This window comes from Salmo salar, chromosome ssa11 (genome assembly GCF_905237065.1).
Source record: "Salmo salar chromosome ssa11, Ssal_v3.1, whole genome shotgun sequence".
Taxonomy (NCBI): domain Eukaryota; kingdom Metazoa; phylum Chordata; class Actinopteri; order Salmoniformes; family Salmonidae; genus Salmo; species Salmo salar.
In genome coordinates this window covers 43,843,515-43,855,725 of record NC_059452.1, presented here as the reverse complement: position 1 = coordinate 43,855,725, position 12,211 = coordinate 43,843,515, and positions in this window count along the sequence as shown.

The window sequence follows — 12,211 nt, the reverse complement described above, 5'->3', positions numbered from 1 at the left end:
TATCCTCCACCTGGGGGTAAATGTAGTCTCCACCTGGGGGTAAATGTATCCTCCACCTGGGGGTAAATGTAGTCTCCACCTGGGGGGTAAATGTATCCTCCACCTCGGGGTAAATGTTTCTCCACCTGGGGGTAAATGTATCCTCCACCTGGGGGTAAATGTTTTCTTCACCTGGGGGTAAATGTATCCTCCACCTGGGGGTAAATGTAGTCTCCACCTGGGGGTAAATGTATCCTCCACCTGGGGGTCAATGTTTTCTCCACCTGGGGGTAAATGTTTTCTCCACCTGGGGGTAAATGTATCCTCCACCTGGGGGTAAATGTATCCTCCACCTGGGGGTCAATGTTTTCTCCACCTGGGGGTAAATGTATCCTCCACCTGGGGGTAAATGTATCCTCCACCTGGGGGTCAATGTTTTCTTCACCTGGGGGTAAATGTATCCTCCACCTGGGGGTAAATGTAGTCTCCACCTGGGGGTAACTGTTATCTCCACCTGGGGGTAAATGTAGTCTCCACCTGGGGGTAAATGTATCCTCCACCTGGGGTTAAATGTTTTCTCCACCTGGGGGTAAATGTACTCTCCACCTGGGGGTAAATGTTTTCTCCACCTGGGGGTAAATGTTTTCTCCACCTGGGGGTAAATGTACTCTCCACCTGGGGGTAAATGTAGTCTCCACCTGGGGGTAAATGTTTTCTCCACCTGGGGGTAAATGTTTTCTCCACCTGGGGGTAAATGTTTTCTCCATCTGGGGGTAAATGTAGTCTCCACCTGGGGGTAAATGTTTTCTCCACCTGGGGGTAAATGTTTTCTCCATCTGGGGGTAACTGTTTTCTCCACCTGGGGGTAAATGTTTTCTCCATCTGGGGGTAAATGTAGTCTCCACCTGGGGGTAAATGTTTTCTCCACCTGGGGGTAAATGTTTTCTCCACCTGGGGGTAAATGTTTTCTCCATCTGGGGGTAAATGTAGTCTCCACCTGGGGGTAAATGTTTTCTCCACCTGGGGGTAAATGTTTTCTCCACCTGGGGGTAACTGTTTTCTCCACCTGGGGGTAAATGTAGTCTCCACCTGGGGGTAAATGTATCCTCCACCTGGGGTTAAATGTTTTCTCCACCTGGGGGTAAATGTACTCTCCACCTGGGGGTAAATGTTTTCTCCATCTGGGGGTAAATGTAGTCTCCACCTGGGGGTAACTGTTATCTCCACCTGGGGGTAAATGTAGTCTCCACCTGGGGGTAAATGTATCCTCCACCTGGGGTTAAATGTTTTCTCCACCTGGGGGTAAATGTACTCTCCACCTGGGGGTAAATGTTTTCTCCACCTGGGGGTAAATGTTTTCTCCACCTGGGGGTAAATGTACTCTCCACCTGGGGGTAAATGTAGTCTCCACCTGGGGGTAAATGTTTTCTCCACCTGGGGGTAAATGTTTTCTCCACCTGGGGGTAAATGTTTTCTCCATCTGGGGGTAAATGTAGTCTCCACCTGGGGGTAAATGTTTTCTCCACCTGGGGGTAAATGTTTTCTCCACCTGGGGGTAACTGTTTTCTCCACCTGGGGGTAAATGTAGTCTCCACCTGGGGGTAAATGTATCCTCCACCTGGGGTTAAATGTTTTCTCCACCTGGGGGTAAATGTACTCTCCACCTGGGGGTAAATGTTTTCTCCATCTGGGGGTAAATGTAGTCTCCACCTGGGGGTAAATGTTTTCTCCACCTGGGGGTAAGTTGCCAGAGGATGTTCTCGTTTAGGCTTATTAGTAAGTCCACTAAATGTTTATACCTCCCAGTCAGAGATGTTGATGACGGATAGACATAGGAATAGTCCCAGTACATAAAGGTCTCTGTGACATTTACTATGCATTTGGCATTTACATCTGAGGAGATCACACAAATGATCTACCGGACATGCAGTAATAAGCTCTGGATGTAACATTTGGTGTGCGAGGCAGTTCACTTGTTAAATGTCAAATGGCAGTACTTGTCAGTGCTGTTGCGCTGGTATCATTATGAGCTTTTTAAATATAATGGGTCCAATGATTCCTATTACAATAGGCCTTACGAACATTTCCATAACATCTGTGGGTGTGGGGAAATTACAGTGTCTAGTGAAAGTAGAAACATTTTGTTGTACAGTTTCATTATTCTCCAGCTGCACAGTTAGGAGAGATGACCTGATCTCCACAGTGTCTGGGTGATATGATCGTCAGTTAGGAGAGATGACCTGATCTCCACAGTGTCTGGGTGATATGATCGTCAGTTAGGAGAGATGACCTGATCTCCACAGTGTCTGGGTGATATGATCGTCAGTTAGGAGACATGACCTGATCTCCACAGTGTCTGGGTGATATGATCGTCAGTTAGGAGAGATGACCTGATCTCCACAGTGTCTGGGTGATATGATCGTCAGTTAGGAGAGATGACCTGATCTCCACATTGTCTGGGTGATATGATCGTCAGTTAGGAGAGATGATGCAAACCCTGGAATACATTTCAATAACAAAATATGAAAACTATGCAAAGATGTGAATACTTTCACTAGGTGGTGTACAGTAATACATTCTAGGATGTGAATACTTTCACTAGGCAGTGTACAGTAATACATTCTAGAACGTGAGATCATGATAGGAAATCAGATTCCATCAAGATGATCTAGTGGTCCAGATCTGTCTCTGCTATCTGAACACCTCTCCTGAATACATACTCACTATCAACATCTTAAATCTAGATCAATCCCTGATCATGTATCAGTGTTAACCCTTTTTATTTGATTTATTTCACCTTTATTTAACCAGGTAGGCCAGTTGAGACCAAGTTCTCATTTATAACTGCGACCTGGCCAAGATAAAGCAAAGCAGTGCAACACAAACAACAACACAGAGTTACACATGGGATAAACCAATGTACAGTCAATAACACAATAGAAAAATCTGTATACAGTGTGTGCAAATGTCATCCTAGGACATTTCTCTCTTGGCCCATTAAAAGAGTATGTTTGTATATGATCCCTCTTCTCTTCACACCTGCTGGTGTCAACGTCATCCTTCACCAGGACCAGAGCAGGGTCAGTATCCATCAGAAATGGAATAAAGCTGGCACCAAGTCCCAGTGTTGTTTAATCTTGGCAGTACCCGAGCACAGACAATGGCTTGGGCAGGCTGTTCCCTGTGATTCAATTTGCTGTTCCACCTTGGCTGTGATACAGAGATTGCATCCACCCTGTAATGAGGTCATTCATTTTGTTTTGATGGACTGTGGCTGTCCAGTCTGAGAACTAAAGGAGGCTGCCGGCAAAGGGTGCCTGAGTAACACAACATACACAACACACCATACTCAACACACCACACCCTACACCATATACAACACAACACACCATATTCAACACACCACACCCTACACACCATATACAACACAACACACCATACTCATCACACCACACCCTACACACCATATACAACACAACACACCATACTCATCACACCACACCCTACACACCATATACAACACAACACACCATACTCATCACACCACACCCTACACACCATATACAACACAACACACCATACGCATCACACCACACCCTACACACCATATACAACACAACACACCATACTCATCACACCACACCCTACACACCATATACAACACAACACACCATACTCCTCACACCACACCCTACACACCATATACAACACAACACACCATACTCCTCACACCACACCCATACACACCATATACAACACAACACACCATACTCCTCACACCACACCCTACACACCATATACAACACAACACAACATACTCCTCACACCACACCCTACACACCATATACAACACAACACACCATACTCATCACACCACACCCTACACACCATATACAACACAACACACCATACTCATCACACCACACCCTACACACCATATACAACACACCATACACAACACACCATACTCAACACACCACACCCTACACACCATATACAACACAACATACACAACACACCATACACACCATACACCCTACACACCATACACAACACAACACAACATACACAACACACCATACGCAACACCCTACTCCCTACACACCATACTCAACACACCATACACAACACACCATACACAACACACCATACTCAACACACCACACCCTACACACCATATACAACACACCATACTCAACACACCACACCCTACACACCATATACAAAACAACACAACACACCATACTCAACACACCACACCCTACACACCATATACAACACAACACAACACACCATCCACAACACACCACGCCCTACACACCATATACAACACAACACACTATACTCATCACACCACACCCTACACACCATACTCATCACACCACACCCTACACACCATATACAACACAACATACACAACACACCATACGCAACACACCATACACACCACACACACCATACACAACACACCACACCCTACACACCATACACAACACAACACAACATACACGACACACCATACTCAACACACCACACCCTACACACCATATACAACACAACACACCATACGCAACACACCATACACACCACACACACACCACACAACGTACACACCACACAACATACACAACACACCAAAACAAAGTACAAGACAATGCAAAGCAACATAAAAACCACAAACACACTGCAGAAATGACTGCTACGTTGTCATCTGTTCCCCAATGTCTGTACCTCTGTCTCACTATGTCCTCCAGCATCCTGTCAGTTTGACTTGTTGATAGACTTCATTTCATTTCCCCCCAGAGAAACAAGTATATATCTCAATAAAGGAGAACAATCAAAGCACAAAGAAATAATATGGATAGACAAGTAGAATGAATGAGTGAATGTACAAGGTTTCAAGTAGACTATGACATTATTTTCCCCCTGAAACACTGTCTGGAGAAACACTGAAACTGAAACATTATGCATGGTGATTATACAGGATTTACACTATTACCCCAGATCCAATTTCCATCTGCAAGCAGACTGGAGCCATGTTGGGGGGGCTGAAAACCATCTGCCTAAAAAGATCATAAGTGTTGTTTGTCCCTAACAAACTGTTGGACATATGTTACCAGGGACTTGGGTCTCATATGGGAGCTGCTCAACTGTCATGTTATTCCAATGGGACAAGATGCCTTTTGGACAAATACAGCTTTATTAGAGAGAAGCTGGAGAAAGTCTGGATTCCCACAGTCTCCTGGGGGGGATTGGACAAAAGATCAGGATTTGCTGCAGGTGGCAGTCAATAATGAATGGCTTTGTAAGACTCGCTGGAGTTATGAGAGCTCTATTCAGATGCATCCGTTTTCACTTTCACACAGAGGAAAAGGTTACACTCAGTAGGACTATATACACTATATATATACACTATATATACAAAAGTATGTGGACACCCCTTGAAATTAGTGGATTAGACTATTTCAGGCTCACCCGTTGCTGACAGATGTATAAAATTGAGCACCCAGCCATGCAATCTCCATATGGAAACATTGGCAGTAGAATGGCCTTAATGAAGAGCTCATTGACTTTCAACATGACATCGTCATAGGATGCCACCTTTCCAATAAGTCAGTTCGTCAAATTTCTGTCCTGCTAGAGCTGCCCTGGTCAACTGTAAGTGCTGGTATTGTGAAGTCGAAACGTCTAGGAGAAACAACGGCTCAGCCATGAAGTGGTAGGCCACACAAGCTCACAGAACGGGACCGCCAAGTGCTGAAGCGCGTAAAAATCATCTGTCCTCAGCTGCAACACTCACTACCTTGTTCCAAACTGCCACTGGAAGCAACGTCAGCACAAGAACTGTTCGTTGGGGTTTCCATGGCTGAGCAGCCATACACAAGTCTAAGATCACTATGTGCAATGCCAAGCGTCGGCTGGAGTGGTGTAAAGCTTGCCGCCATTGGACTCTGGACCAGTGGAAACGATGAGTCATGCTTCACCATGTGGCAGTGTGACGGACAAATCTGGGTTTGGCGGATGCCAGGAGAAAGCTACCTGCTCCAATGCATAGTGCCAACTGTAAAGTTTGGTGGAGAAGGAATAATGGTCTGGGGTTGTTTTTAATGGTTTGGGCTTAGCCCCTTAGTTCCAGTGAAGAGAAATCTTAACGCTACAGCATACAATGACATTCTAAACAATTCTGTGCTTCCATCCTTCTGGCAACAGTTTGGGGAAGGCCCTTTCCTGTTTCAGCATGACAATACCCCGTGCACAAAGTGAGGTCCATCCAATAATGGTTTGTCGAGATCAGAGCCCTGACTTCAACCCCATCAAACACCTTTGGGATGAATGGGAAGACCGACTGCGAGCCAGGCCTAATCACCCAACATCAGTGCCCGACCTCACTAATGCTCTTGCAGCAATGTTCCAACATCTAGTGGAAAGCCTTCCCAGAAGAGTGGAGGCTGTTATAGCAGCAAAGGGGGGACCAGCTCCATATTAAGTGTCCACATACCTTTGGTCATGTAGTGTGTCTCCTATACTCAGTAGGGCTATATACACTCAGTGGCCACTTTATTAGGTACACCATCCCGTTCACGAAACTGGATGGCTCCTACAGACAGTGCGTTACATGGTCGTGGCTTGCTATATCAAGCAGACAGGTATTGAGGCATTCAGTCACTGTTTGATTGAACGTTAGAATGGGCACAACGAGAGACCTGCGACTTTGAGTGTTGTATGATCGTAGGTGCCAGGCGAACTAGATCCAGTATGTCAGAAACGGACGCCCTCCTGGGATTTTCACGCATGACAGTGTCTAGGGTTTACAGACAATGGTGCGACAAACAACAAACATCCAGTCAGCGGTGGTCATGTGGGCGAAAACAGCTCATTGATGAGAGAGGTCGAAGGAGAATGGCAAGAATGGTGCAAGCTAACAGGCAGGCCACAAACAGAACGGCGCAGTACAACAGTGGTGTGCAGAATGGCATCTCAGAACGCACAACTCTTCGGTCCTTGTCACGGATGGGCTATTGCAGCAGACCACCACACCGGGTTCCACTCCTATCAACAAAAAACAAGAAGAAGCAGCACAAGTGGGCACACGATCACCAACACTGGACAATTGATGAGTGGAAAAACATTGCTTGGAAAATTACAGATAGTTCAGTTTACTTGAGTCTCCAGCCCTCAATCCAAAAGAGCATATTTGGGATGAGACGGAACGGCCTGTTCTCAGCACAAATGTACATCCGTCTAATCTGCAGGAATTATGTGATGCCATCGTGTGAGCATGGACCAACATCCCTGTGGAATGTTTCCGACATCTTGTAGAATGACCCAAAGAATTCAGGCTGTTCTGGAGGTAAAGGGGGGTCCAACCCGGTACTAGGTGGGTGTTTCTCTGTCACGTCCTGACCAGCAGAGGGCGTAATTGTATTAGTTTTGGTCAGGACGTGGCAGAAGTTTTGTGTTATGTGTTAGTTAATTGGGATTGGACTCCCAATTGAAGGCAGGTGTGTTGAGTTGCCTTTGATTGGGAGTCCTATATAGTAGTGTGTGTTTTTCTTTGGGGTTGTAGGTAATTGTTTCTTGTTTAGTGTGGTTGCACCTGACAGGACTGTTGGCTGTCAGTTTCCTTGTTTTTGTTCTTGTATAGTGTTCGTTCTAATTAAATTGAAGGATGAATACTAACTCTGCTGCATTTTGGTCCATTTCTGAAGACAGCTGTGACAGAATTACCCACCAAACTTGGACCAAGCAGCAGAGGAACGAGGAGGAAGGATGGACGTGGGCAGAGATAAGGAGGAGCGTTTCCAGGGCTATGGAAGAGTTTAGTAAACTCGAGAGGCAGCCCCAATAATTTTTTTGGGGGGGCACAAGGGCAGTTTTGCGGGGCAAGAATGGAGCCCCAGGCCAGCTCCCCGCACTAGCCCTGAGGTGCGTGTCTCCAGGCTGGCATGTCCAGTACCAGCCCCACGCATCAGGCGTCTAGTGTGTCAGCCCAGCCTTGCCAGTCAGGAGCTGCCAGAGGTTCCCGCCAGTCAAGAGTCGCCAGAGCTGCCCGCCAGTCAGGAGTCGCCAGAGCCGCCCGCCAGTCAGGAGTCGCCAGAGCCGCCCGCCAGTCAGGAGTCGGCAGAGCCGCCCGCCAGTCAGGAGTCGCCAGAGCCGCCCGCCAGTCAGGAGTCGCCAGAGCCGCCCGCCAGCCCGGAGATGCCAGAGCGGCCCGATTGCCCGGAGATGCCAGAGCGGCCCGATTGCCCGGGTCTGCCAGAGCGGCCCGACTTCCCGGGTCTGCCAGAGTGGCCCGACTGCCCGGGTCTGCCAGAGTGGCCGACTGCCCGGGTCTGCCCGAGTGGCCCGCCTGCCCTCCGGCCCAGCCCGAGTGGCCCGCCTGTCCTCCGGCCCAGCCAGAGTGGCCTGCCTGTCCTCCGGCCCAGCCCGAGTGGCCCGCCTGTCCTCCGGCCCAGCCTGAGTGGCCCGCCTGTCCTCCGGCCCAGCCCGAGTGGTCCATCTGCCAGGGTCAGCCCGAGTGGCCCGTCTGCCCGGCGCAGCTATCGGCACCACCGAAGTGGGCGACGCTGAAGGTGGAGAGAGGTCCACGTCCCGCACCTGAGCCACCTCCAGGATAGGTGGGTTGGGGAGGGAGGGTGTATCACAGTGCCGTTGTTGACGGCAGCCACCCTCCCTTCCCTCCCTTATTGTTTAGGGGGTATTGTTTATTGGTTTTGTTGGGGTATTGGGGATTTTTTGTGTTTTCTTTTTTAAGGTGCATTCCGGGGTCTGCACCTTGAGGGGGGGTACTGTCACGTCCTGACCAGCAGAGGGCATAATTTTATTAGTTTTGGTCAGGACGTGGCAGAAGTTTTGTGTTATGTGTTAGTTAATTGGGATTGGACTCCCAATTGAAGGCAGGTGTGTTGAGTTGCCTTTGATTGGGAGTCCTATATAGTAGTGTGTGTTTTTCTTTGGGGTTGTGGGTAATTGTTTCTTGTTTAGTGTGGTTGCACCTGACAGGACTGTTGGCTGTCAGTTTCCTTGTTTTTGTTCTTGTATAGTGTTCGTTCTAACTGAAGGATGAATACTAACTCTGCTGCATTTTGGTCCATTTCTGAAGACAGCTGTGACATTCTCTCAGTAGAGCTATATATGTCTCTCATACTCAGTAGAGATATATATGTCTCATAATCAGTAGAGGTATATATGTCTCTCATACTATATATGTCTCTCATACTCAGTAGATCTATATATGTCTCATACTCAGTAGAGCTATATATGTCTCATACTCAGTAGAGCTATATATGTGTCATACTCAGTAGAGCTATATATGTCTCTCATACTCAGTAGAGCTATATATGTCTCTCATACTCAGTAGAGCTATATATGTCTCTCATACTCAGTAGATCTATATATGTCTCTCATACTCAGTAGAGCTATATATGTCTCTCATACTCAGTAGAGCTATATATGTATCTCATACTCAGTAGAGCTATATATGTCTCTCATACTCAGTAGATCTATATATGTCTCATACTCAGTAGAGCTATATATGTCTCATACTCAGTAGAGCTTTATATGTCTCATACTCAGTAGAGCTATATATGTCTCATACTCAGTAGAGCTATATATGTCTCATACTCAGTAGATCTATATATGTCTCATACTCAGTAGATCTATATATGTCTCATACTCAGTAGATCTATATATGTCTCATACTCAGTAGATCTATATATGTCTCGTACTCAGTAGAGGTATATATGTCTCGTACTCAGTAGAGCTATATATGTCTCATACTACATGTCTCATACTCAGTAGAGCTATATATGTCTCTCATACTCAGTAGATCTATATATGTCTCTCATACTCAGTAGACCTATATATGTCTCATACTCAGTAGATCTATATATGTCTCTCATACTCAGTAGATCTATATATGTCTCATACTCAGTAGATCTATATATGTCTCATACTCAGTAGATCTATATATGTCTCTCATACTCAGTAGAGGTATATATGTCTCTCATACTCAGTAGATCTATATATGTCTCATACTCAGTAGATCTATATATGTCTCTCATACTCAGTAGATCTATATATGTCTCATACTCAGTAGAGCTATATATGTCTCATACTCAGTAGATCTATATATGTCTCATACTCAGTAGAGCTATATATGTCTCATACTCAGTAGATCTATATATGTCTCATACTCAGTAGAGCTATATATGTCTCATACTCAGTAGATCTATATATGTCTCATACTCAGTAGATCTATATATGTCTCTCATACTCAGTAGAGCTATATATGTCTCTCATACTCAGTAGATCTATTTATGTCTCTCTTACTCAGTAGATCTATATATATCTCATACTCAGTAGAGCTATATATGTCTCTCATACTCAGTAGACCTATATATGTCTCATACTCAGTAGATCTATATATGTCTCATACTCAGTAGAGCTATATATGTCTCATACTCAGTAGATCTATATATGTCTCATACTCAGTAGAGCTATATATGTCTCTCATACTCAGTGGAGCTATATATGTCTCATACTCAGTAGAGCTATATATGTCTCTCATACTCAGTAGAGCTATATATGTCTAATACTCAGTAGATCTATATATGTCTCATACTCAGTAGATCTATATATTTCTCATACTCAGTAGATCTATATATGTCTCATACTCAGTAGATCTATATATGTCTCTCATACTCAGTAGATCTATATATGTCTCATACTCAGTAGAGGTGTATATGTCTCTCATACTCAGTAGATCTATATATGTCTCATACTCAGTAGAGCTATATATGTCTCTCATACTCAGTAGATCTATATATGTCTCTCATACTCAGTAGATCTATATATGTCTCATACTCAGTAGAGGTATATATGTCTCTCATACTCAGTAGATCTATATATGTCTCATACTCAGTAGAGCTATATATGTCTCTCATACTCAGTAGAGCTATATATGTCTCATACTCAGTAGAGCTTTATATGTCTCATACTCAGTAGAGCTATATATGTCTCATACTCAGTAGAGCTATATATGTCTCATACTCAGTAGATCTATATATGTCTCTCATACTCAAAAGATCTATATATGTCTCATACTCAGTAGATCTATATATGTCTCATACTCAGTAGAGCTATATATGTCTCATACTCAGTAGATCTATATATGTCTCATACTCAGTAGATCTATATATGTCTCATACTCAGTAGATCTATATATGTCTCATACTCAGTAGAACTATATATGTCTCATACTCAGTAGATCTATATATGTCTCATACTCAGTAGAGCTATATATGTCTCTCATACTCAGTAGAGCTATATATGTCTCATACTCAGTAGATCTATATATGTCTCATACTCAGTAGATCTATGTATGTCTCATACTCAGTAGATCTATATATGTCTCATACTCAGTAGAGCTATATATGTCTCATACTCAGTAGATCTATATATGTCTCATACTCAGTAGATCTATATATGTCTCTCATACTCAGTAGAGCTATATATGTCTCTCATACTCAGTAGATCTATTTATGTCTCTCTTACTCAGTAGATCTATATATATCTCATACTCAGTAGAGCTATATATGTCTCTCATACTCAGTAGAGCTATATATGTCTCATACTCAGTAGATCTATATTTGTCTCATACTCAGTAGAGCTATATATGTCTCATACTCAGTAGATCTATATATGTCTCATACTCAGTAGAGCTATATATGTCTCTCATACTCAGTAGAGCTATATATGTCTCATACTCAGCAGAGCTATATATGTCTCTCATACTCAGTAGAGCTATATATGTCTCATACTCAGTAGAGCTATATATGTCTCATACTCAGTAGATCTATATATGTCTCTCATACTCAGTAGAGCTATATATGTCTCTCATACTCAGTAGAGCTATATATGTCTCATACTCAGTAGAGCTATATATGTCTCATACTCAGTAGATCTATATATGTCTCTCATACTCAGTAGAGCTATATATGTCTCTCATACTCAGTAGAGCTATATATGTCTCTCATACTCAGTAGAGCTATATATGTCTCATACTCAGTAGAGCTGTATATGTCTCATACTCAGTAGATCTATATATGTCTCTCATACTCAGTAGATCTATTTATGTTTCTCTTACTCAGTAGATCTATATATATCTCATACTCAGAAGAGCTATATATGTCTCTCATACTCAGTAGATCTATATATGTCTCATACTCAG